We start from the raw sequence: 13,331 nt of genomic DNA, 5'->3' as shown, positions 1-13,331 counted from the left end.
CCATCAGCTGAAGGCCTGAGTGCAACAAACATGAGAGACTTCCACCTGCCCGGCTGCCTTGGAGCCGGGATATCAGCCTTTTCCTGCCTTTGAACTCAAACTGGAACAATGGCTCTTCCTGGGTGTCAAGGCTGCCAGCTTTCAGACTGGAACGTATACCACTGGTTCTCCTGGGTCTCCAGCTCTGACTGCAGACATGGGACTTGTCAGCCTTCGTAATCACATGAGCCAATTTCTTGTAGTAAATCCCCTTCTGTCTCTCTCTCTCTCTCTCTCTCTCTCGCTGTGTGTGTGTGTGTGTATATATATATATATATATAAGGCACGTGTGCATGAATGTGACACAGCAAAGACGAGGGCAGAGCTAAACAAAACTGGAACACATACAGTATGAGAAAGGAGGGAGACAAAAGAAGTGAGTATTGAACAGTCTTGTGAATTTCCTGATTACCCTTAGCCGGGGTAAGATACTTTCTTAACGTTGCTGGAAGGGAAGAAGGAGGGGCTGGGTATAGACAAGTATCAGCTGTAGGGTCAGAAGCAGGCGTTTGAGGATGTTTCTGAGTGTTGGCTTCTATTTTTTCCCTCTTTCTGTAGAGTAGGAAGCAGGGTGAACCACTGGAGAGAATGGTGCCCAGAATAGGGGCCCAGCTGATGCAAGCAGAGGAAGTTGAAAACAGTCATCGTGAAGAAACAGCAGAGTGAGCGCAGGACCATGCTGGGAAGAAAGGGGCATCCTGAAAGGCTCGCTGATGAGGCTGTTACAGTAGCGATCCACCCGGTATGTGTTTCCCTGGTAATCTACTGTCAGAGTTCAGACACAGACACGGAGGACGGAAAAGGACTGGCTTCTTCCAGGGTTGTGCTTTTCCCAGATGAACAGAATTAAACAGCTACAGGACAAGACGTTTTAGAGAATCACACTAGACTAACTGCTGGACCCTTGTTGGATGAAAGGGAAGTGGTAGCAGGAAGAGCTGGTGGGGCAGGTGGGTGGACTCATCGATGGCCTGGAAGGTCTTAACAGGAGGATGAGAACCTACAGTGTGGCCCCATACCTGGCCAGTTAGGACAGGAAACAGAGGCAGACAGAATGGTTTTGTAAATTAAGACTGATTAATTTCCAGCATGACAAAGTTGAGAGGAGGGGGCCGGTCTGGAGTAGAAGAAAACGTCACTGGGGGTGAGGGGGCAAAGGAAGTAAGAGACCGTGTGTGTGAGATGAGTTCCTGGTGTGGATGTCCAGGGCCCCACGGGAGGGTGCTCTCAAAGAGGCCAGAGAAGGCGCCACGGCCACACCAAGTGGGGCAGACAACAGCCAGGAGTGGAGGGGAAGGCGGTGAGGCCAGATCGTGCGAGATTTAAAGGAGCAAAAGCTTTCCAGCTAAGAGAAGAGCTGTGGTCGGAAGGCTACCCGAAGGGCAGGGAGACAGTGACCCAAGCTCCAGTGCTCGGGCGTGAGGGGCAATGGGCGGGCAAACGGCCTCCACTGGACAGGATCCCAAAGGATCAGGAACCAGCCAGGTCGCGGTTACAGAGCAGAAGGGATACGAGAGGAGCGTCTAGGAGTCGGGAAGGGTGGGTGGGGAGAGGCACGTCCCGAAGGCTGGGTTTGGGAGACTGTGTGGAGAGACAGAGCATGAGTGTGGGAATGGTAACAACTGGCTGACGAGGCTGCACCTTGAGTGGTGACGGGACAAAGGGACACAGGCTCTTGCAGGGACCGCTGCACACTCTCCTGGGGGTTGACAAACTCATCCGATGGCTCTAACTCCATCTTTCATCCTTGACAGAGACTCTACCGTACCTTCCCGAACAATCTGTCTGTTGCTTTAAACGGGGTCGGCCTGAGATGGCCGGGCCTTTATCAATCAGTTGCTGTTTCTTTCGTCGATGCGTGTGGACTGTCCTTTGTAGACACCGTCCGTCCTGGACCTCATCTAGTCATCCACGGCTTCGGACACCTTCAGTTTCACAAACTCATAAATTGATGTACACATGTAATCGGTGAGGAACCTTGTCCAGACCAGGAGACGGGGACCCACACTGAGCTTCGAAAGAGAGGTTTTATACTCCTTTCTCTATTACTATTAACCTTGTGTATCCCCAAAACAAGAGCGTTTGGGCCCTGAGAACAGGTCTTCTGAGCCCTGGCTCTGCCGCTTACAAGCCCCGCGACCTTGAGAAGCCCACGGGGAGCGTCCCACAAGCCAAGAACCGTAATCTCATCTTATAAAGGGAGATAAGCGCCCTACGGTGCCTGCCTCGTACGCCACTGTGGCCGCTGAGCGGTAAGAGGTACATGCTCTCACGGTCACAGCAGGAGTGCAGCTGACCACTTACAGTTCCGGGCAAACATAAGACGGCGTGTAGGTTCAAAATGCCTGTTCCCTAAGCGGGGGCTGACTCCTTCTGATGCTGTGATGAGGGATGTGTCTTAATCCCCCTGGTGTGTCTGCTTCTGGCCTTTCCCACCTGTGCTTTTCCAAGCTGCCTCTGGGAAGCTACCTGTGGGATCAGACTGGATTTTTGAAAATAATTTCTCCCTTTCCCCTTTCATTAGGATCACGTGAAGTTGCGTCGCCTAAATTGTGCACCGAGAATGTCTCTTGGGAGTTGTTTCCCTCTGGCTTTGTCAAAGTACCTGCTTCATAAGGCCTGCCTCCTTGGAGCCTGGGACACGTCTGACCACCCAGATCGTCCTCTATGACACAGCTGTCCACTGAACCTCTGCTCGGACCTCCCCCGATGAACCGCTCCCATCTCCTTCCTTACTGGCTTCCCCTGACGACCCACGGATGTCCCTGCAGTCACAGGCCTTTTGCTGGGGGCTGAGCAAGGACAGCATCGTTCGTTCTGACTCCCCCATCCATCCGTCTCTCTGAATCTGCTAAAACTTTCTTAGTCGCTCTCTAACCATGACTCATCTCACCAAGCAAAACGGGTGAAGCCATGTTACCAATTATGTTGTCATTTTAAGTTTACAACCCACGGAACACTTATTCACCGGCGGATGTCGATGGCTACGCACGTTGATTTAAACCCCCTTTTCCAATTATGTCATTATGGGAATAACTGGACACATTTTCAATCTTAATTATCTTTTTATGCTATACCATAGGCCATAGGAGAGGGATGACAGCTTTCTTTGGACTGACACCCTAGCTCGTACACAGGGTTCAAGTCACATGAGCTGAGATCAGTTTTAAGTTCAAAGAATATATGTTTTAACTTCCTGAGGAAGCAGAGAACATGATTTTACCAAGTTGCCATGTTAATCAAACAGAGACACAGCCTTGAAGGGGAGCGAGTTCACAATCAGAGCTCAGGCAGGTCAACAGTGTGTCCCATGAGAACGGTGGCCATCAGGGGTGCGCCATTGCTTTCAGAACCTGCGTCATTAAAAATACATCTTCTCTTCTTCTCAAGTGTTCCCCTTGGTTGCTCAAAATTTCTTCACAGAAGAAATAGAAGAAAAAGTAATACATAGCACACGAAATCAAAGAACCAGGGTTTCGTTTAGAAGAATGCAAAACTGTATTTACTGTGATTACGATTCAGAAAAACTGGCAGCCTCCAATTTCTTTTCTGCGATTCAATTAACCTTATGCGTACCTTTCTGCTTTAAGGTGTTAATTTTTTCCACTCAAGAGCAAACAAAAGGAGAATGAAATAAATTACGAGAATATGAAATGTAACTGATTAAAAGAATGGACGAGACTGGCATCTCTTCCTCGGGGAACATTTATTTTAGGGTCACCTTTCAATTCCTCTAACTGCTGTCTTCAGAAGGACTTGAATTAATTCTGGATATTATTTTCATTTTTTTGAAGAAATTGGCTCACGTTTCTCACAATCAAGGAGTTGGAACTTGCTTTTGCATAAGATATGAGTGTTGCATCTGGAAAAGAACTGCCCCATCTCCCAAATAATTAGGATAAGTTCAAGTAGATTGTAAGTAACAGACGCTTCAATACCCCTCACGCTTACAAGGAAATCTTCAGATAGAACAGTAATACACAGTCTGCAGCCAAGGTGGTTCAAGGTCAGTTTCTCCTTCCAGACGCATCTGCAGATACTCAGCATCTCCCCACCACTGGACCCTCTACAAAAAGCACATCTAGAGATACACAAGCTGTGGATGAAATGCAGCGGGTTTGCTAGGGGCACGTGTTTTATAACATGCACGTGTAACTGATGGAGTTGGGACCGATCAGGTGTGAATATAACGTAAAAGCTGCAGCGGGCGTGGACCCATGTCTCCGGCACACAAGGGTTCTAAGTCACGACACTGAACACAAAAGGCTAACACAAGTGAGCAGGGCAGGACGCAGAGGCGCGCTCTTCTATAAACAATGCCCTGTGACCACACGCTGTCCCTCTTGGTCCCGTTTGGTCACATGTTCCGTCTTGAAAGTGTCTGTTGCATGCGTCTCCAGATCTTTGTCAAAAGAAACAAGCGCAGACAGTGGTCCAGAACAGCCGCTGCTGGCATCGCTGCGTTTGCCTGTAACCATCCACCTCTGTCCTCGTCTCCAAGGCCAGGCACCCCCACCCGTCCTCCCCTGGTCTGTCATCAAGCCGCCTTTGCCTTCCTCTTGATTAAAGTTCTGTGTGTGCCGCAGCTTACTTTATCTATTAGGAATTTCATATGCCCTTTCTGTGCAAGGATCTTTAATTAGGTTTTTTTTTTTTTTTGCTTAGTGTTCTGGTTACAAAATTTCCAAGGTTTTGAGTATTCTATCCCAACCCTACATTGTCCCAAATCCTTGCTATTTTCAGCGGATGAGTTTGCATGATGCATACTTCACAGTAACACACCTGCACCGCCAATCCATTCCTGAAAACTTGGAAGGTAAAACAGCTCACTGCACCCAGTGCCTCACTAACTTTTAATCCAGTTACGGTGGTGGATGTACGGAGTTATAATTCATGTACTTAAAATATATTAGTTTCTTCATAGTTCACGGTTGTTACTAAAACGTTGAGGAGTTTATAATTATTCACTTACCTAGACACTTAGGTACAATTGCTATAATTGGTGATGTAATGTTTAGCCCTTAGGAACAAAACTTTCTGCCTGAATGGGAGCCTCTTCAATTTCCCCTGCAACACCTCTTTAAACTGGGTATTCTGATCTTTTCCCAGATAGTTATTTTCAGCTATGTCTCTGATTATTGCTTCTGTTTCTGCTGTTCCGTTCTGCCCCTCTGGAACATCTAAAATGCTGAAGTTCACACTGGTTTCCTAGCGGCCCATATCCATTAGCTTTCAATGAGGTTCGAGTCTAGACTGAACCAGATCCCTCTTCTGCGCTCCAGGCCCCTGGATCCTGTATCTACTCAGCATCCTACTGTGACTACCTCGAAAACACGTCAATGTCACCTTGTGCAGTCAGTACCTCTTGCCGTGTTCCCTACCCCAACAGTGGTGTCCACCCAGCTGAGCAAGCCAAGAGCTGGCAGTCAGCTCTGACATTCCCTGTTCCTCCTTCCCCACATCCTGTCTATCACCAAGTCCCATTAATCTCCCTTTAAGCAGTTCTCAAATGACTCACTTCTCTTTGTCTCCACCGCCACCCACCCTCCTGACGCAGGCTGCAGTCTTGGACTTGGGCCACCGCAGCAGCCCCTCTCTGGACCCTCCACATGCAATGGCCAAAGTGACCCTGAAGAGACACCAGACTGAGCACATCACCAACCCCCGTCTAAACTCTTCCAGAAAACTGGGAGTGGAAGAAAATGTCTTCAATGTGGTAAAGGCCACATTCCCAAAACATTTAGCAAATATCACACTTAGTGGAGAAAACTTAAAATCAGAAGCAAGGATTCTTCCTTAACATCACAACTGTTAAACAAAGGTCCTTACCAATGCAGTGAGATAAAAGAAGGAGAGGGAGGAGGGGGAGGGGAGGGGAGGGAGGGGGAGGGGAGGGAGGGGAGGGGGAGGGGAGGGAGGGGAGGGGAGGGAGGAGGAGGGGAGGGAGGAGGAGGGGAGGAAGGAGCGGGAGAAGGGGAGAAAAAGGGGGAGAGGAGGTAGGAAAGAAACGAGTGGCACACGGTTTGGAAGGGGGAAGGTGAAAGAATATCCTTATTGGCAGATGACACAATCCTAACCATAGAAATCCCGACAGAACAGAGGGACTTAAAACTAATGAAAGTTCCAAGAGACTGAGGGATATAAAATCTGCTTAAAAATCAATAGTATTTCTCTATGACTACAATAAACAAAGTTTTTATCAAACTTCTGTGTTGAAATTTCATCAACTGCTTTTTCTGTATCAATAATCACATGGTTAATGTACTTATCAATGAGAAAAGACAGGAACCCAATCAAAACATAGGAAAATTTTGAAAGCAGTTTGGAGCAAGAGAAATCTACATGACTGGAAAGTATATGAAGACACTCTCAACTCATTAAACATGATGAGAAAAATAAAATAAAATGAGGAGATGTCACTTTACAACTATTATATAAAATTTTAAAAGAACGATAGCACCAAGAGCTGGCGAGCAAGTAACCCGCCATGCACATGCCCCCGCATCACCAGGGCCTGTGAACAGGCCTTTATTTGGAAATAGGGTCAAAATAAAACAAGTCCAAGATACCCATAATCAGTGATTGGGAAGAGGAAAATTATCCAGAAAAGTCTAGAATAAAGGATGCTTAGGGAAGAGAATTAGTAGGAAAAGAGAAAGAAACCTAGCATCTACTAGGTATCTACCTTGTGGTTAGGGCTTGACATCTATCATCTTATAAAATGTTCTCAGTAACACTGAAGTAGGCGGTGTCACCTCTTTACATAGATAGAGAGGTGACTTCCTTAAAACCAGACAGCAGGACTAGAACCCAGCTCCATCTCACCTGGATAGCTACAGCTCAGGAATAAGAGAATAATCAGTTTCCAAATGCAGCATTAGTCTTAATGAGGAAATATTGATGATTTACTAAGAAAAAGGTAAACAGTAGCCTTCTAGAAACAATTTCAGTGGCATGGTAAGGAACAAAGCTGGGTTAGCGGTAACAGAAGAATTCAAATTACCTTGACTTAGGTCTTCTCTGGTGGCTCAGTGGTTAAGAATCCACCTGCCAATGCAGGGGACACGGGTTCGATCCCTGGTCTGGGAAGATCCCACATACTGGGGAGCAACTAAGCCCGTGCACCACAACTACTGAGCCTGCGCTCTAGAGCCCGAGAACTACAACTACTGAGCCTGCGTACCACAACTACTGAAGCCCGCGCATCTAGAGCCTGTGCTCCACAATAAGAGAAGCCACTGCAATGAGAAGCCCGCGCACCGCAATGAAGAGTAGCCCCCGCTCACCACAACTAGAGAAAGTCCGTGCGCAGCAATGAAGACCCAACGCAGCCAAAAATAAATAAATAAAAATAAATAAATAAAAATAAATAAATTTACAAGTTATCTTGACTTATACTAAAGGTTAGTGAATGTCTGGGCACATTTAAAATGATGGAAGAAATATAGAATAAAGGTGTTAACAAGAAAAAGGGCAATTATGAGAGAGTTATTCTAGAAAGGTGAAGAGGAATTAGATTGAGAAGTGGACTAAAGAATTATCTATTATTATTATTGCTCATTATATTTTATTTATTTATTTTGGCTGCCCTGTGTGGCATGCGGGATCTTAGTTCCCCAACCAGGGATCAAACCTGTGCTCCCTACATCGGGAGTGCAGAGTCTCAGCCACTGGACTGCCAGGGAGTCCCTATTACTGCTCATTACCTTTAAAGAAGAGAATTTTTCTTGCTAATATTGCACAATCACAGAAAAAGGAAAATATTCCCTAGTGTAATTATATCTGTGTATTGACAGTTAAAAGTCATATTTAGTTCATTAAAATGTTTGTGTTCTTTATTGGATCCGGAAAAAAACTAATTTAACTCAGTATATTTTTGTCATGACTAATTCTGTTGGAAACATACTAGGACTAAGCTTGATATCAAATAACAGAGTTGAATCACTTGGATTCTACACAGAAAATTTCCATCTCTCAAAAGCTGAGCTGTACCCAACAGCCTCCTTTATTAGGATGCTGTAAATAGGATGCTTGTTAGGATGGTAAAAAGTAACTGGTGTAAACAAAGGCTCTTCCCTGCAGCTCCCGTTTCTCCTGCCTTGTGATTCTGGCTCGGAGCCAGGAATACAGAAGATGTTGGATGACGTCTCGTAGCCGAGGCGCCTGTGATCAGCAGTGTGCTCTGGGAACCAGGCAGACCTGTGCTGCCGCTTAAATCAGTGGTCCCCAGCCCTTCTGGCACCAGGGACCGGTTTGGTGGAAGACGATCCTTCCACGGACAGGGGCGGTGGGGTGGGGTGGCTCAGGTGGCGATGGGAGCGATGGGGAAGCAGGTGAAGCTTCCCTCACGTGCTCGCCGCTCACCTCCTGCCGTGCAGCCCGGTTCGCAACAGGCTGCGGACCGGTCGCGGTCTGCAGCCCGTGGGTCGGGGACCCTAGCTTAACGATTAACAGCTGTTAACTTACTTTAGGTTTCACCACCATGGCTTACTTTCCCAAACAACTGAATTCTTTACACTTACATTTTCACTACGTGATCGGAATAGGTGACTTCTAAACTGAAGTCCCCACCACTGGTTTCCGTGAGCAAGAAATAATAGACATGATCAGTTGTACCACCAAATTAAAATGTATTGAGTTCTGTGGCTTAAGCTGAGCTAATTATGTACACAGCTAGGAGGAATAAGAGACAGTCATGAGCTGCACAGTGTGTAGCCGTCAGAGAAGCAAAGGAGGAGCAGGGTTACACACGTGCAAGCCGGGAGCCTGGACAGGGCTCATCCCCGACTCTGCCACCTGGGACATCACTTATCCCAACGGGGGCTCAGTTACCTCTTACTTAAACTGGGCATAATTCATATACGTACCTCCCCGGGTCCTCACAGGGATGATGCCTGTGGAGATGCCGTCAAGCTGGGCACAAATGTAACAAATCACTACTTTCATTGATGGAGGAATAAGAACAATGGCCCCAGAAGCCAGAAATAAAGACGGACATGGGGCTTCCCTAGTGGCACAGTGGTTGAGAGTCCGCCTGCCGATGCAGGGGACACGGGTTCGTGCCCCGGTCCGGGAGGATCCCACATGCCGCGGAGCGGCTGTGCCCGTGAGCCACAACTGCTGAGCCTGCGCGTCCGGAGCCTGTGCTCCGCAACGGGAGAGGCCACAGCAGTGAGAGGTCCGCATATCGCAAAAAAAAAAAAAAAAGACGGACATGTACTTAAGGATAAATACATGCAGAGAAGAAGAAACTACTTAAGATAACTTTGTACGCTACCTTAATCTCAAATCACATTCCATTTCTTTTTTTAAAAATTATTTATTTATTTTTGGCTGCATTGGGTCTTCGTTGCAGTGCGCAGGCTTCTCATTGCAGTGGTTTCTCTTGTTGCGGAGCACGGGCTTTTAGGCATGCGGGCTTCAGTAGTTGTGGCACACGGGCTCAGTAGTTGTGGCTCGTGGGCTCAGTAGTTGTGGCTCGTGGGCTCTAGAGCACAGGCTCAGTAATTGTGGCGCATGGGCTTAGTTGCTCTGAGGCATGTGGGATCTTCCCGGACCAGGGCTCGAACCTGCGTCCCCTGCACTGGCATGTGGGTTCTTAACCACTGCACCACCAAAGAAGTCCCTCACATTCCACTTCTAATCATTCCTAATCTTTACACCACCTTGTTCTCAGGAAAGTCAGAATCTCCAATGAAATTGGTGAAGACCCTGAGGTAGAGGTGGGTTGAGAGGATTAGTAAATGTCAAATAACAAAAGAGAAGAAAGGATGAATCAAATCCTGGTCCATTCTTCAGTGAGCTGTATGCAATCTTTCTGGTCCCCACCATCTCTTGGATTTATAGATGTATAAACATAGCCTCTATTCTCCAGGATGGATTTAATTACCATCAAGAAGTATTTTTCAAGTAAACACTTCAGTTTCTGCGTCTGCCTCTGACTCAACACAGCTGAAAGCAAATTAGGGGTTAAAAAGGTTCATATCATTTACAGAACAACCATGATTTTCTAAATGGAAGGACATCTTTAAACATCTGAGAGGGCTTCAATTTTCATAGACGCCATATTCTATATTTAACTAGAATCGACAGTATAATGTTCAAAATACCCATGGAATACTAATGAAATCAATGCAACTTAAGTTTAATCACGTTTATGTCTAGAATCACCATGCAATGTCTTCTCCTTTCCTTACCAATCTCTTGATTTACTGCTGTAACGATGCTCCTTCGGTACCATCATGGGCAAGTCAACTGAAAAATGTATAACTTGAATCTCTGAACATCTGCAAGGTTCAGTCCAGTTTTGCTTATGTTAAGCCCTATTTCAAATCTGGAGCATTAAAGCTAAAACTTTAGCCTTAATCCCTGAAGCATGCCAGGGCTTTAAATCAATAACAATGGACAGATATTCGCAAACACTGCCTTCAGTATTGTGATCATTTCCCCAGCAGAATGCACTTTGTTCTGAATTCTTCAGTATACTGTCTTGTAAAACAAGGTGCACATGCACACACCTGCACACGTGTGTGTGTGGGGGGGTCCAACACCGTCTCTTTTAATTTTTTCCTGGAAGTATATATATTATGTCTTCTACTTCTAGGAAGATGGAACTCATGCTCCTTTCCCTATTCTTCTCATTATGAACAACTGAACACCCTGGACATTTCATATACAACAAACATAAGAAGACTCTGGAAGGGGGAGAGAAGAAGACCTCAGCTGAAGACTTCAGGCCCTGAGGAATGACACAGTGGTGATGAGTTCCCTGGGTTTGCTTTTTGCCTTGTGTATCTCAGACTTGCAGCTGAAGAAACCAGTAACCCAGAAATAGCAATGGGCACAGACCAAAAAAACCCAGGAAGCCCCAACAAAAGCCTGCTGTCTCATGTGAGAAGCCTATTGTCCTCCCTCACCAGGCTGGAACAAGATGCCCCAACACCACCACCAATGCCCAGTGGACACAAAGGCTCCAACCACTGCCCAGTGGTATTGACACCCTTCCCCTTGGTACCAGTACAGGCTATGAAAACCTGGAATTCTTGCACCCATCCCTGTGGTAATGAGGTAGACCCTCACTTCCTCTGCTGGAGTGGTGTTCGAGCACGCCTGTTAAACAAGAGCCTTAGATGAGATCCAGAGTTTCATGGCAAAATACCCCAAAAGTCCAGGTTTCAATAAAAAAATCACTCATCATACCAAGAACCAGAAAAATCTCAATCAGAGTGAAAAAGAGAACTGTGGGTGTCAAACCAAGATGACAAAAATGTTAAGAATTACCTGACAAACATTTCAAAGCAGACATGAAAAAAAATGCATCCACAAGCAATTTCAAACAGGCTGGAAACAAATGAAAAAAAAAAATAGAAAACTTCAGCAAAGAGATGGAAAGTCTCAGCTAAGAAACAGGAGATATAAAGAAGAACTAAGTGGAAATTTGGAATCTGAAAGGCACAATAACCAAAATAAAAATTCACAGGTTGAGCTCAAGTAGCTGAATGAAGGGAAAAGAGGAAGGAGCGGGTGAGACGGAGAGTTAAGCAATAGAAAACGCTCATCTCAAAGACCTAAAGAAAGAAGACCAACGTAAGCCCAAAGCAAGCACAGGGAAGGACATAAATAAATACAAGAAAATGAATGAGTGAATCAATGAACAGAAAGAAAGAACAGAAATAAATGAAATTGGAAAGAGAAAATCAATGGAACAAAGAACTGTGTTTTTTAAAAGATCAATAAAACTGACAAATCTCTAACAACACTAACAGAAAATAAGAGAAGAAAGAGAAGACACAGATTACAAATACCAGGAATGAACGAGGGACATCACTACAGACCCTGCAGACACGGAAGGGTTAACAGGGGAATCCTAGGGACAACTCAGCACACATATCTGACAACATGGATGGAATGGACATGGGGATGGACACACTGCTGGCGTGGCCCACCCCTGGGGTGGACGGACCTCCACAGGAGTCCCACAGAGGCTTAAGGAGGAGGCCTGGCGGTCACAGGTGCAGGAAATTCTGGATCCCAGGCGCCTGGAGCACAGTCTAGACGGGAGGGGAAGAGAATCTGCAGGAGCACACCTTTAGTGAGGGGCAAGGCCAGTGCAGGCCAGAGCTTCTAGTCCTCAGGGCCCAGGCCAGGGCTCCTCTTGTCCAGGTGTAAGGACTGTACTGATTAAAGATTCTTTTCTTGCTACTGTGAGGGGATGACCGTGAGTCAGAAGATACAGAAGCCTACTAGGGATTTGGGGCCAGAGTTAACACCCGTCCTGTAGGTATATATGTGGCTTTATTTAAGAAGCATTTATGGGTCTTTGCGATGAGCAGGAGCTGGGCTAAGCTTACAGTCTGGTGGTAAAAGGAGACCCCAGAGGGGCCGTGAGAGCGTGGGGAGAGACGCGCCGCTTGCCTGCAGCATTGGCATGAGCCCCACACGCCCTGGGGAGGCCACTACTCTCCCCGTGCTGTCTCCATGTGGGCCCACCAAGGTCCACAGCTGTGCTGTGTCCCTACGTGTCTAGAAAATTACTGAAGCCAGAGGGCTCTACCGTCTCAATTCCTCATCCTATATGTCGTCATGATTTCTGTGGATGGACAAACGTGATCTACATGTGGCCACCGAGACATAAAGTTTATCCCGAGTTTTCTTCTTTTATTGGCAAGGAAGTAAGCTACTCAGTATCTCAGGGAGGTGGGTTAATGAGAACATACCAGCACGCAGATTTGGGAGCTGACCATCTGAGACCTTCCACCTGGCAGTTATTCCTTTAACAGCTGTTTGTGTTTAATTACTTGCTCTGCTGCCCTCAGGTGGGAGTGAAGGTTCTGCTGGGAAGAGAAAGGGCTCTCCACGAACGAGGTCTGGCTTCCTGACAGCTTATTTAGAATTAAGCCAAAAACCACAGGAACAGATCATGAAAACACAGTCATAAAATCACTAGGAATGATCAGTCTTTCCTCCAAAGCTGCATCATTGGTCACGTTCTCCAGGGCTCGGTCCCAAATTTAGTTTTTGATGAGTTTCCATCCTTCCCCTGTAGCACCCTGGCTATCACATCTCCCTGCACAGACGCTCTGCCTCACCACCTACACTCTCCCACCACTGACTTTTACTCACCACCCTAGTCTAAGAATACATTTTTTCCCCTTCAAAGTGTAGGAACCCTGTAGCCACAGATTGACCTTGTGGCCAGTTGGATTCCTATAAACTAGAAGAACACAACAAGAGAAAGTAAGGGTAAGAGTTTTTTTTAAAAATCATACTTGATTGATGAATTGTGCAAGAAA

At 46.4% G+C, this 13,331-nt stretch overlaps 1 protein-coding gene and 1 long non-coding RNA gene across 4 annotated transcripts in view; one reads left to right on the top strand and one right to left on the bottom strand.

The window, feature by feature from the left end:
- RPS6KA2 (ribosomal protein S6 kinase A2) overlaps nucleotides 1-13,331 on the bottom strand; it is a 359,802-nt gene that overhangs the window by 230,369 nt on the left and 116,102 nt on the right. The window lies entirely within an intron of this gene.
- On the top strand, nucleotides 318-4,708 carry LOC117196262 (uncharacterized). The gene is made up of 3 exons (XR_004476357.2): nucleotides 318-415; nucleotides 598-781; nucleotides 2,564-4,708. It is a non-coding gene; the product is annotated as an uncharacterized LOC117196262 (long non-coding RNA).

This window comes from Orcinus orca, chromosome 12, assembly GCF_937001465.1.
Source record: "Orcinus orca chromosome 12, mOrcOrc1.1, whole genome shotgun sequence".
Taxonomy (NCBI): domain Eukaryota; kingdom Metazoa; phylum Chordata; class Mammalia; order Artiodactyla; family Delphinidae; genus Orcinus; species Orcinus orca.
The sequence above is the reverse complement of the archived record's forward strand: the minus strand, read 5'-3'. Positions and strand labels throughout refer to the sequence as shown.